This window comes from Microtus pennsylvanicus, chromosome 10, assembly GCF_037038515.1.
Source record: "Microtus pennsylvanicus isolate mMicPen1 chromosome 10, mMicPen1.hap1, whole genome shotgun sequence".
NCBI classification, from domain to species: domain Eukaryota; kingdom Metazoa; phylum Chordata; class Mammalia; order Rodentia; family Cricetidae; genus Microtus; species Microtus pennsylvanicus.
This window is the reverse complement of record NC_134588.1, coordinates 74337654-74352296: the sequence shown is the minus strand read 5'-3', so window position 1 is coordinate 74352296 and position 14643 is coordinate 74337654.

Here is a 14643-nt window from a genome sequence, read left to right as displayed (position 1 = left end):
CCCAAATGAAACATTTTCTTTTATAAGTTGCCTTGTTGACAGTATTTTGTCACAGCAAAAGAAAAGTAACTAAGACAGACAGAAAGCTCTCCTTTCTTAATATAGTTCAAAATTACAATGTTTGACAGAATTGCTATAACTCCAAATAAATAAATCCACCCACAGTACTAATTAATGTACAGAAAACTATTCACTCTCTGGGGTGAGCAGCATGGTATTGCCACCTGAATAACATGCTGCTTTTCTTTTACACTCTATCATATAAGATCCAAGAACCTTTTCAAAACATGTTTTTCACAAGAAATAGGTTTGGGTAAGGATACTAAGAGTTACATTTGAAACCAATCACTGTGACTGTCAATCATCCCAATTGAGATGGTCAGCAATAAACTGAGTCTACAGTTCCAGAGTGCAGGGATTATAAGGAAAGATGATAAAATTTTTGGTGTCACCAGTCGTTAATATACCAAACTATAAGACACGTAGAATCAACTAGAGACTTAACACAATAAACAATAATGAGGCTAAGTCTTAAAGGTGGCCCCAAAGGATGGCATTTATAATTCAGAAAAAAGAGGAAATAGCTAAACTGAAAAAGAATAGCCTGCATGACAAAAGCAAAACAGAAGAGTGGCCTGTTCATGGTGAAGAGAGACTCTTCTAAGGGATTTGCCTTTGGAAATGAGTCAGGTAGAAAGAGAATGTGCCTGACTGCAGGAAATAGGAGTTATTAATGATCCTTGCACAGACACCAAGCATGAAAGGTTGAAGTAGAAAGCTCCTGGTGTGAGGGCAGGACAGAGTTTCATAGAAATCCACAATTCCAGCTGGAGTTTTCCTGCAAATAAGAAAAGAAAGAAATTGATAATGGCAAGGAAGCTTGTGTTTGTTCTTTATCAAAAAGAAAGACACATTACTTAATTTATGGGCACGATCAAGAAGCAAGGGAGAAACTATGTGAAAGAAGGGGAAATTAAATTATTGAAGGAATACTAGGGAATAGAGACCCAATATAAAAAGAGCATGTGGTTTAGTGAGTGTGACCGGACAATGAAACCCAAACAATGAGATGGTGTGCTAAATGTGAGCTTACAGACTTTGGGCTAACAGACTATAGTAAGACAGGGTCCATAAAATGATGGTGTGCTAAATGTGAGCTTACAGACTTTGGGCTAACAGACTATAGTAAGACAGGGTCCATAAAATGATGACCCTCAAAGAATTAAATGCTGGGGGAGGAAAGGCTAAAATCCTGGTACCAAATAAAAAACTTGCCTGGCAGGAAGGGATTTCATGGAGTTTGAACAGCTTATATCACAGTCCAATTAGCATGTGTATAATCCCTATTATTTGTTGCATGTTTTGCATAAAACTGTATATAGCACATCTACTGGAAAGGCACTGAAAACCCAGGAGTCCTTCTCTCCTCAATATGACTAAGGTGTAAACAAATCCATTTTTGCTTTACCAATTTCTAGCTCCCAATTTCTTTTAAAATACAGGGAAACTGAGTGGTAGGTTTATGGACCTAAATGCAATATGACTTACTACACCTTAGTCATATTGAGGAGAGAAGGACTGGGAACATAGACAGTTTCAAAACAGCGCAAAGAAATGTAACATGTAGAATATACAGACACTGAAGCAGGTGGAAGTTAGAAGTGGTGATGGGAGCTGGTGGGAGCTCTCTGGTTTATTTACTTAAGTTGTGAGTAGGTGAAGATCAAGAGAAATCATGAGAAATAATGGTAGAAGGGAAAGAAAAGAATACCTACCTTAGACCAAGGAGCTGAAAATGAACCTCAGGTATTTGGTAAGATTAAAAAATGTCCTAGAGAAGATTGATCATTAGAATACAAGGGAAAAACAGTTAACACAGTTGTGTTTTATCATGCATGTTCTCAGCTTTGGCTCTAAGCTTATTGTTAGTGTGGTTCCCCCAGAAGTAGAAGCAGATCAGCACTGAGGGTGTCTGCAAGCAGAGATTAAATGACCAGAAAATTAAAGTTTAGGTCACAAGAAGCAAAAACTGTGAAAAGTGATGGAAGATAAATCAGAGTCAGAGAGATGGTTCAGCTGTTAAGAACACTCATTGCTCTTGCAGAGGACCCAGGTTTGGTCCCCAGCACCCACATGGTGGCATATAACCATCTGCATCTCCAGTTCCAGAAGATCTGGTGCCCTCTTCTGGTCTCTGCAGGCATCTGCATGTCCACGATGTACATATAAATACTTAGCTACATATGTGGTGTGGGAGTCCCCCCTGTATGCTATGAATACCATTGGTTATTAAAAAATCTGCTTTGGACCTACTGTAGCACAGAATAGGACAAGGCAGGAATTCCAAGCAGATAGATGTAGAGAGAGAAAGTAGATGGAGGCAGTGAGATGCTGCATGAGACAGATGCACACCGGAACCTTGCCAGTAAACCACAAGCTTCGTGGTAAAATACAAAATAATAGAAATGAGTTAATTTAAGATGTAAGAGCTAGCTAGAAATATGCTTAAACTATTTACCAAACAGTATTGCAAATAATGTAGTTTCTGTGTGGTTATTTTTCGGGTCTGGGTACACAGGAACAAATGAGCAGCCTCAGAATACACATATGCACACCCATAAAATATAAAATAAAATCTATTATTTAAAATAAAACAGCTAAATGACTCCATATACACAACAAAGAAATATAAAAAGAATACATGAGTTAACAAAACAGTACGGCCACTCTGAAAAGTACTAATTTCATAGTAATAAACTACAATGGGAAAAATGAAAACTAAAATTTGACCCACCAAATGTTCCAGTTGTAACACTTCTGGGTATTTACCTAAAAAACTGTGTGCTATTATATGTCAGAGATACTTGCGTATCACCGTTTATTCCAGCACTCACTATCCAAAAATATCTAAGTTACAAAAAGAACCTCACTACCCAACACCCAAATAAACAAACTGTGGGATATATACACAATAGAATCTTCTTGTCCTTAAAGACGGAAATTATGTCCTTTGCAGAAAAATGCAACTTCAGATAATCGTAGCAAGTATTAAAGAAAGATACCATAAATTTTCTCTCTCATCTGTGGCTCCCAGGTTTTATATTGATTTATATAGTTATATACACAAACTATATAATTGGTGTATATAATCGTATGCACAAAAAGAGATGCAAAAGTTACTAATTCAGGGAAAAATGGTACTGGTGGAAGGGAGAAGGAAAAGAATAAGGTACACAGAAGAGAATAGTGTTAACGTACTTTATATTTGTATTTAAATGTCCTTGTGAAGTCACTACCAATGAACATATGACAATTAAATATTATTAATAGCAAAGGAATTGACCAAGAAATATGGTTGAGAAAGCTGTATAAGAGCTTAAATTTGTAAGAAGATCAAATTTGAAGATAAAAGAGATTTTTATAAAAGTGAGTGAGATAATAATTAGGACAAGATTGTTAAATAAGAAGTTGAGGTCACCAATATTCCATGGATTAGAATGATGCTTATGTGCATTTGGCCACTCAACTGTAATTGAATCAAAGGTCAATCATAGGAAGTTATGACCTGGATGGTCATGGCCAGGCAGTCACAGATGAATACTCATGGAAGCCTTGTGTTCTAATAACAGGAGATGAGATGCCCAGGGCTTGAATGGAGGAAACAACCAGCGTGGAAGAAAAGGCAATGAGGTTTTACAAAGGACCCACCACCTCCTCTGATACCGCAGTGTTAATCTTGGGGGTAAGGCTACAAGATGTGGGATCCTGAGAGAACAGAGGGGATTCAGTTCAAACAAAAGATTGCCCTGGTCATTGTGTTTAGGGTATACTGAAGTAGGCAAATGGTGGAGATAGAACAGCAAGTCTGGAAACAGTTGTGGAAATACAAGTGAAGGATGATGGTGCTTGTGTCAGGAGGGTAGCATCAGGTTGAAGGAGGTGGATTCTGACTCTCTGTAATACAACCTGTTTCATTGCACTGGTAGTTTGTAGACAACAGCAACTATCCAGTTGTCCATTAGATTTAACACTGGGAAAGCAAATAAGGCTCTCAGTAAAATAATGAAATACTTCTTATATGTATAAACTGTATATTGGTTGGCTACAAACACTCTAACGAAGGAACTCATTTTCCAAATGTTGAATCTTCGGCAGGCTGAATATTCAGCAAATTTTAAGGCTTGGGAGAAAAAAATCCACCCTCAGCTGCTTGTATTCATTGTACAGTTGCTAATACACTCTGTGTTGCCTTTGAAACCTCTTGGGCCTCTCTACTGTCTACAGTTTCTCAGCCTTCTTGTCTTTCTAACTCTCACTAGAACAACCTGGGAATTTCTGCTTACAATATTGGAGGCTTTTCTAGCCTCAAGTTCCAAACTCTGAAATGTCTTCAACGAAACAAGTATAAAGGCCTAAGAATCACATTGGCAGGTTCACCACAGAAACATCCCTGCCCCTAGCACCATGATTTTTGGTCCTAGTTTCTTTCCCTGTTGCTAAGGCAAACTGCCCTGGGGCTGAAGGAATGACTCAGTGATTAAGAGCACTGTGTGCTCTTCCAGAGAATCAGGGTTTGCTTCCCAGCATCCAAAGGCAGCTAACAACCGCCTGTAACTCCAGTCCCAGACTGACACCCTCTCCTTGCCTTCTCAGGCATTACATGCACACAGTACACAGACATACATGTGGCCAAACTACATTTAAAAAATGAAAAGAAAAAAACTGAGAAAAGGGAGAAGTGTTTCTTTCTGTTTTTGTTTTGGGGGTTTTTGAGGTTTGTTTTTTGTTGTTGTTGTTGTTGGGTTGTTTTTTGGGTTTTTTTTTTTTTGGTTTGGTTTGGTTTGGTTTTTCAAGACAGAGTTTCTCTGTGTTACTTTGAAGCCTGCCCTGGAACTAGCTCTATAGACCAAGCTGGTCTCAAACTCACAGAGATCTCCTTGCCTCTGCTTCATTCTGGTTTACAGTTCCTGGATGGGTTGTGAAGTAAATCATGGCAGAGAAGGCATAGTAGCAGGATAAAGAAGACAGCTGGTCAAACTGCATCCATACTCAGGAAGGAGAGCTTGTGACAGGAAGTGGGGTCAGACTCTAAAGCCTCAAGACTTGCATCCTGTCATGATGGGACTAGGTTCCAACTCCTAAAGTCCGCAATCTCCCCAAACAGTGCCAACATTCAGGGAGCAGATATTCAAATGTTTAAAGCCTGTTGGGAACATTTCACACTGAACCCACACCACAGCAGATATATGCCATATAAATGCATACAAACATGTGTATGTGTGATGGTCATTAGTCATAAGATAAGAGTCATCATCTCATAATGACCATCAAGGGGAATAAGCTACATGAGGAGAGAAAAGTTATGAAAGAATTGACCTGTGGCTACTAATGATAAGAACACCCAGATACATGGCTTCAACAAGTTTTAATTAAGACCACACTCAGACTTAGTAACAAGTTGTCAGTCACTGTCTAACACAATTTCACATTCATTTCTGATCATGCCATACATCACTGCAGGGCTTATTGAGTTAAGGCCTATTCATAGACGAACTGATCTGAGCATATCAAAGTTTATTACTTATTCATGAGGAGGCTTCCAAGCACCCCTCATTTTTCAATATTAGCTGTATATATGAATCCCTTGGAAGCTTTCAATATCCTGGGGTTTGGAACTCACCTCCAGGGATTATGATCTCGTGGGTCTGGAGGGAATCTGCAGAGAGCTAGTTGTAAAATGTACGCTAAAGTGCTTTAAATGTACGCCAGAGTATGTGCCACTAAGGAATACCTGCCAGTTAGACATGCCATGGGAGAAGGGGGGCTTACAAATGAAAACCCTCAAACCTTCCATTTGGCACAGAGGACTGCTTTGGGCTCTTCTTTCTGCAGGCATATTCATTAGTGACAGTGTTAAATTGGTAGCACGGGGGATTCTAAGTCATTTCCCATAGTTATCAGACGCCAGCCATTAACTGAAACTCACACATGGAACATGGAGACACAAGCGATAAGTAAACTGATCTGTGGCTATCAATTAAGCGTTCCGAGCCACAAGGAGTTATTTCTTGACAGGAACTAATTAGACAGTAAATAGCCTGTGTATCGGGTGAAAGCCAGTTAAAACAAGGCCTTTTTTTTTTCTCAACCACCTGAGGGTGAATTTTTTTTCTACCAAGATTTTAAAATTGCTGAATTTTCAGTCTACTGAAGATTTGGTATTTTTTACCTTCTTGACTGACAACTCCAGACACTTCTTAGGGAAGTATTACTATGTTGTCAAGACATTAACTCCTTGTGCAATCATAAGGATTGATTCTCATATTGCCTAAACTCCGACTAATCTGGGGCTGAAGAAAAGACTCGGAGGTTTAGAGGACATGCTGCTCTTCCTGAAGTTTGAGCTCAGCTCCTAGCTCCCCCGTCAGGCAGCTCACAATCACCTATAATTCTAGGTGCAAGAGTTCCAACACCCTCTTCTGATCTCTGCAAGCATTCACACGTATTTGGCCTTCACTCGCACAGACAGACAGAAACACCTACATCTAAAGTCACAAAAATAAATACTTTTTAAAAACACACACACAAAATCCTTTCAAATTTCATCTGGCGCATCATTTGGTCAAAGTTCTTTCTGGGCCACAAAATGAAGATCATACCATATCTTAAGAATCTAAGTAGATACAAGGCCTAAGAATGTGACTCCTCCCAGGATCTAAATATTACCTGGTATTAAGTAAAGTAATCAAAGAGTTAAATGGTATTGGGTAATGCTGGAGTTTTAAATAGAGATGTAGTATGATCAAATGTGTTTTTACAAATAAATTTCTTTATCTTCCAAAAGATAATGAATGAAAAAGGAAAGAAATCGGTATAAGAAGATCAATTCAGCAGTGAAAAATGTCTTTTGCCTACATCAGTGGTGGTGGAGATGGGAATGATGAAAACAAAACAAATTCAAAACACATTTAGTGGCTTCTAGTCAAATATGGCAAGCCCTGTGCTGCCCTTCCTCCTAGTGAGTCTCCAACAGCCAAGATGGAAGAGAGGAATTTGCCATGAAGGTAATAGCAACAAAAGTGTCCCGAAGATGAGAGGACACATATGCTCAACGAAGCAGAGAGGACTGATGTGGTGGAACACAGTCACTGACATGGCCTCCTAAGGTAGGCTCCCAAAAGTGGGGCCAGAGGTAGTACAGTTTTCCCAAAATATTTCAGTGTGTTGGCAGGGCCCAAATGAGTTACAGATGGCTCCATTTTCATAACTAAATGCCACATCCATTTACAACCATCTACTTTAATCTCTGCATCTCTCAAGCTGCAGCCCTTTCTGAGGAGGGTCTAGTCCCAAATCCTTTGTCAACACCGTCCTGTTTACAAGGCAACCTTACTCTCCCTGCTACTCTTTGGCCACCTAACATAAGCTCATCCCTCAAGTCCAAGCCAGAATTCTGCTCCTCCCTGAATCCTGCCCCACTTCTAATCACAAAGTCACAAGCTTTCCTTCTCTTTCAAAAACACAACCCAATTTATAATCACGCTTGCTTCTGTCTTTGCATAACATCTGCCTTGAAATGCTGGGGATGGCCAATAGATAACTGTTGAATAAACAAACTAAAGAAATACATTAGACAAAAACTAGTCAAGCTGCAGTGCTACTTTTGGAAGCTGCAGCTTGTAAAGGGACGGGTTTAGCCGTTTTCCACAGAGAGCATACAATAGGTAAAGAAGGCATTGCTTCCTAATATCACACAGATCTGTCTTCAAAAGGAAGTCGTCTGGGTGTAGACCTTTCTTATAACTGGAAAGAAGCCACCCCTTCTCTCCCCTGAAAGGCTAAGCAGCTAATAAAACCTATGAGAAATGCATGCAATCGAGTGGTACCTTAAGCCAAAGATGACAAAGGGACCAATAGAGTTTGTCAGGTTAGACGTTACCCATCTTAGCAAGAAATAATGTGTTTCATCCTGAGACTCCTCTGTAGGAGTCTCAAGGACAGGCAGCTCAGAAGCAGGAGCACTGAGGCTTGTGGGTAGAAATCCTGTCTGCTTCCCCAGATTATTGCAGCTGACATCCAAGATAATGTGGCGAGCTGAGGTAAGTTAATGATGAAAGGTTAAAATATGAGACACTAATTCAGTTAATCATAGCGCATTCATTTTCAAGCCATTTGTGATCCATTCATTTCCAAGACGAGGCTGTTTCAATGGCACCATAGCTCATCATTAACACCTGTGAGAAGTCAGACTCCCTAATGGGGTCAGCCGAGATACTTAGGGAGAAAAGCAGCACCTTTTGCTGGCTCCGGGGTTGTGTTGGATAGAAACACTTTTCCTCTTTAATCAATTTCTCAGCCATAGTCAGATGACTCGCATTGTAAGAATTTCAAGGCCACAAATTTGTTATCTGGAGTTCACATGAGATTTTTCTGCTTTCGTGGGAGCTGAAGCTGTCTCCTTGGAAAACTCATGAAAAAGGAAAGATTGAGATTACAGAAGGAAAGAAGCATATATAGCAGTCAGCAGTCAGCATTCTCCAAGCCAACCAAGAAGATGTGTTGGCCCTTGACAAGTGTTGTGCACACGAGAGAATGATTTTGCAGGCATACAACTCTCGGGTTCAATGGAATCTCCTGCCTCAGTATAGGAGGAAAGTATAGGCCCTGAACTTGAGCCAGGCTTTTTTCTGTCCTATAGGCCTCGAGGTAATGGTCCTGAGTATCTGGGACCACAGGCCCATGCCATCAGGCCCCATGACCCAACACTTTTGTGTATTCATGCCTTTTTAGAAGTCTAAATGGACAAGACAGTAAAACTGTTACTTAATCTTTGGAAATTCTAATAAAATATAGACTAACAGATGTCCCAGAATGAACTCATTGAAGAGTCTCATCTACCTACTGCTAGGCTTCCTGAGCCTCCTTATTCCTCAGGGAACAGTGAGTATGCTATCCGTCCTTTACACAGCCCCATGATGCAGGACAATCAGACACAATAGGGAGTCAAGTCAAAGCAGGAACTCAGTTTATTTCTGGGAGTGGCAGCTTATATAGGTTATGTGACATCTGTGATGTGGGGGCACCTCCAGCCAATGAGAGGCAGCCAAACCCTCCCTTGGCTGGAGGGGCATCTACCTAGTTTTTGCTGTCTCATCCTTACTCAAACTCAAGCCAAGCTTTTCTCTGTCCTACAGGCCTGAAAGTATAGGCCCTGAACTTGAGCCAGGCTTTTTTTCTGTCCTATAGGCCTTGAGGTAATGGTCCTGAGATAATTTTGGCCCAACACCCACCACTTCTGTAATAAAACTGAGCCAAGTGAAAACTGACCAGGGCTCATATCAGCAGACACCAGTGGCAAGTTGCTTCTGTGCAGTGGGTCAGATAAGGAGAGTCAGCATAAGAAAGAACAGACTGTTTGAAAGAAGGAGGAAGGACTTCAAGATTTCCCAGAGGTGGTGAGAGAACAGGGGAAAGCACCAAAAATGACAGAGGCAGCACTTGGAAAAGAAACCAAATCAAACATAGGTGCTGCTGTGCCACTCCCCGGGTGAGGAGAATCCAGAGCTGTATCCCACACTTAGGCCAAGCAGCTCTGGGAAGAGACTGAGAATCCTCTTAAATAAGTCTTGTTGTGCTCGTTGGATGAGATGGTGAAGCCTCGCCTAGAAATGGAGTTTCACCTTAACTTACCTGCCATGGATATAAACTACCGCAGTTTCCCAGGAATGAGCCACAGTCAATCCCTTCAGCCCCTCTCTACAGCTGTTCACAGAATGAATTGACTTTGTTTGTTAATTGTTTTCTATTTGAATTGAATGTATTCTGGTTCTCCTTTTTAAAGTTCTTTGATATAAATGAGTACTTTCCATGAGTATACAATGGCTTTATTTTGGGGTCAAGTTGTAGGATCATGGCCAGTGTTAAAACCTAAGGTCCAAATAGGGACTTCTCTTCCTGCCCTATGTGGGCATATTGTAAAGCTTCCTATTTTTGTTATGCCCATAGGCATCATTGGGCAGACAGACTTTTTTTTGTCAGAGGGCAACAATGAATGCAGAGTTTCCTGTCTGGTCAAAGGGCTGTGAATAAGTGACTAATGAACATTGAGTCCTATGCCTGATATCTACATCTCCACCACCACCCATCCGAGGCCTGGGAAACATTGTAGAACAGGGAATAGATAGGATTTATCAGTCACAGAGTCAATGGAGAAGAGTACCATGAAATTTTGCCATTCAGGTCTAATGTAGTCTACAGCCACTCCACCCTGAATCCATCTAGTCTCATCAGATATAACATTGGCCATTGCAACCTGAACATATCAGCACAAGACTGGACCCTTTTGCATTCTGCCATGAATGGAGAAGAAGCTCACCAGGCTCCGTCCCTTGCTAGTGAGGTGTTAGCAGCTAATAGTTGCTGAAGGAGGGAGTGTCATTTCCTTTAATAGTATATCTGCCAGGGGCATTGGGAAGAAAAAGGGTTCAGAGGTAAAGGAAAGGTAATAATAGAGAGTGATGTGGGTGAATAGAATCACAGCACATTGTATGTCCTAAGGAAACTGTAGAAAATCAAACATTTAAGAAAAAAATCTGACCCCTCTCTAATGCTTGCACCTTTCTCTTCTCTGATACTGTGACAAGTGTGTTATCTCAGATCAATTCTGCTTCTGAACTCTGTCCACAGGCACACTTGGGGCCTTTCTTCTTGCTCATTTTCCATGAACAAGAAACATAGAGTTCTAATTGCAAAAGTAAATGTAATTTCATATCACACACATAGAGCAAATGCACAGACAATTTCTTTGATGAGAGGGCAGAAGTTAAATGCTGACTGCTGTCTGATAGGCACTCATCTTGTCAAATCAAGAAATTTCCCAAATGAATGACAGGTGATGGAATATTGGGATGGGGAAACCCCCTTAAGATAAACATCAAGAATATGATATGTTTGGGGTAGAAAGAGAATTGAGACATTTTGAGAGTTAAATTTTCTTCATACTAAATAAAACTTTCTTAATCTGTGTATTCTATTTCTGAGTATGTTTTCACAGTGGAAAGGTAACAGTAGCTAGAGACCTGTTCGCTTTTCACCAAATCAGCCTACAGCAGGGATTCTCTTGCATTTATCCATTAACACAGCACACAAGAAATGCCAGCCACTGGAATCATATTTCTGTAATTACAGAAAATACTTGTGATGCATTTGTTTTCTGCATTATTTTTGGCACATCTCAAAAATCTCAGGCTTCTGGGCAGTGTTTTTCTAGTGAAAGCCATTAAGATTTTATTGTAAGTAGTTTCCTGGATCTAGGATGGTTTCTTCCTTGCCTTTGACCCCTAGGATTAAATTTCAGATGTAACATTTCTTTCTTTTTTCTTTCTTTTTTTTTTTTTGGTTTTTTGAGACAGGGTTTCTTTTTGGTTTTGAAGCCTGTCCTGAAACTAGCTCCTGTAGACCAGACTGGTCTCGAACTCACAGAGATCTGCCTGCCTCTGCCTCCCGAGTGCTGGGATTAAAGGCGTGCACCACCACCACCCGGCTAACATTTCTTTCTTGAATCAGTAATGGGTCTGACAAGATGGTTATGATAGGAAGTAGATATCATATTTCCTAAATAGTAAATAAGAAATAATCATTTCAGAAAAGAAGTTAAAGCAACTAAACTGCATACTATCTGTGCTAGACCATCTAGCAGGCTTGTATTCCCTCTACCTCAGCTAAGCATTATCTCAACATGATATATGCTGCAAGCTTGGATTCATTGGTGATTTATGACATGGAACACACCCTACTAGGAGTCCGGAATGCTCAGATGTCTACTGAATAGTCAGCTCTAGAAAAATTTGAATTTTATTAAGAAATGATTTCCAGCCTCCAGGTTTTCCATGCTCTAAGTAGCCTGTCTCCATATTGAACTCATCTATTTGAAGCCCTGGAAGCCAATGCAGAAACAGCTCACCAAACACAGAGAATAGGTGTCAGTGGATGCTCAGCCACAAAAACGACATCTATATAGCACACACTCTAATACTAGAGACCATCACAGAAGAAAGAGAAGAAAGATTATAAGAGCCAAAGGTTGAAGGGAAGCCAGGACAAAACAGTGTCTTGAAAACATGAATAGATAAACCCATGAATAGATAAACTCACAACATTTGTGATTGCCTACATGAGATCTGTGCAAGATCAAACCAGTCAACATTTCAGTATGATAGAGGGGTGTCACAAGTCTCATTCCTGGCTGAAGAGCCAGTTACAGCTTATGAATGCTAGGGAAGAGATAAACTTCTGTAAGGGTGTGGTCCCGGGTAGATCAACGATGGTCCCATGGATGGTCCGTACCCATGATTATATGGACAACACAAATTGGACTCTATGAGTTATAAAAAGAAATGTATGAAGTTGCAAGGAGGGTGGGTGTAAGTGAAGGCGTATTCGATCGGTACGCTAAAATAACCAGACCAGCTCAAAACAACAGATATAATTTAATAATTGAAAAAACGGGAAACTCACGCTACCGGAGAAGGTCCGAAGTCCAAACAGTTCAGGCGAGCTCTGCATGCAGAGAGCGCAGGCACCTATCTATCCCCGTTTATCTACTTGGCTCCAGGTGGCCACACCCAAGCCAGATGTGATTGGCTGAGCTTCCCCATCATCTCCCCCTTTTGTCTAAACAAGATCGAACCAAACCTAATACAACTATATACAATAAGAACAGATACCAAATATAAAATTACAAGCAATAAACAATATTAAGCAAGAAACACATAACAAACGTTTTACTAAATAATGTATTGAAATTAAGTTTAGCCAAATCATGATGAGGGTAACTACAATTATCTAATCTTGGGGATGAAGTAGATCTGGGAGGAGTTGGGTGAGTGGATGGTAATGGGATCAGAATTGTAGGCATACATGAAATTCTCTAAGAATTAATAAAAAATTATATATTTTAAAAATACTGGGGCCTGGTCTTAGAACCTATAAATTTCTCTGTAGAAAGTGCAAGAGTAGACATATATAAAACTATGGATCCTGACGTGATCCTTATATTTAGTCATATATCTCAGTTAAAAAGGCATAAGACTATGTCACATAAAAATAGGAGGGGATGACACTCATAGAGAAATGGTTTGCCATGAAGAAAGAATCTGGGAACAAGTCAAAGACTGCAACAACCAAGAGACTGGAAAAGTCAGCAAACAGATTCTCCCCTGCTATTCCCCAAAGGGATGTAGTTCCTGGGGCACCCACACTTACACCCACATGCTCCTGCCATACTTACCGTATTTAAAAATAGAATAAATACATGGTTTCGGCCATCGATTTCACACCAAATTTTTCTAACATCCTGTTTTGGTTTTGTAACATCCTTCCTATGGCTGTGATTTAAAAAAAAAAAAAAACACTCTTATTTATCTTACACTTCCAAATCGCAGACTATCATTAAGGGGAATCGGGAAAATCTCAGGAAGAACCACGGAGAAATGTCAAGTGTTGTCCTGCTCATAGACTCATAGTTATCTAGCTTTCTTACATAGCCCAAGACTACTTACGTAGGAGGAAAGAGCTGCTTGTTGGGTCCTGGATGCCTAGCCCCAAAATAATCACACAGAAACTGTATTCATTAAATCACTGCTTGGCCCATTAGCTCTGGCTTCTCATTGACTAACTCTTACATGTTAATTTAACCTATTTCTATTAATCTGTGTATTGCCACGTGGCTGTGGCGTACTAGCTAAAGTTTCGGTGTCTGTCTCAGGTGGAGCTACATGGCTTCTCTCTGACTCTGCCCTTCTTTAGTCCTGTTCTTCCCTGCCATAGGCTCAAAGCAGTCCTTTATTCATTAACTGATAAATGCAACACATAGACAGAAGGACCTCCCACACCATACCTACATAGGTAATGGTGCTGCCCACAGTGGGCCAGGCCCTCCTACACCAGTCAGTATTCAAGCCAGTCTCCCCACAGGGATGGCCACTGGACAATGCCTCAGTTGAGGAGCCTCCCTCCTCAGGTAATTCTGGGCTATGTCAAGTTGAACAAAGCTAAGACACAGTCACAGAAAACAAATATGGCATCAAAGCTGTACCAATCAAGGACCCATCCAGCAACAGACAAGACAAGGAGTGAAGTAATAGAACTGTCGGAATGTGGAGTTTGTGGTAATATATTTCTACTCCCACTTTGAGAAGGCAAGAGAAAGGAGCAGCTAGCCCCTTTAATTTAAAGAGGCTCCCCAACAAGAACTTTAGTAAAGGGAGCTTGTGGTAAGAAGGACAGGGTAAGAAATATCTCATTCTTGCCCTTTTTCCTCCCAAGCAAAGGAAACTCCTCATAAATTTCTCAAAAGATACAGCAGAGAACAAGGAGGAGCTGGCAACATGTGGATCCAAAGAACAAAGCAGAGGACATCAAAACAAGATGTCATTCTTTGTGATTGCAGTGACTCCTTTAACCACTGGATTATTCTGCTCTGCTTCAGCCCTCATACACCACCCTATCTACCCTCATTGCTGTGTACCCCATTCTCTGGCATGGTATCAGGTATGGGCAAATCACTTAATAAATGTTTATTGTACCAAATTGACAAAATTTTTCATAGAAAAAATAGAGAATCTAGACTCCCATTCCCTAGTT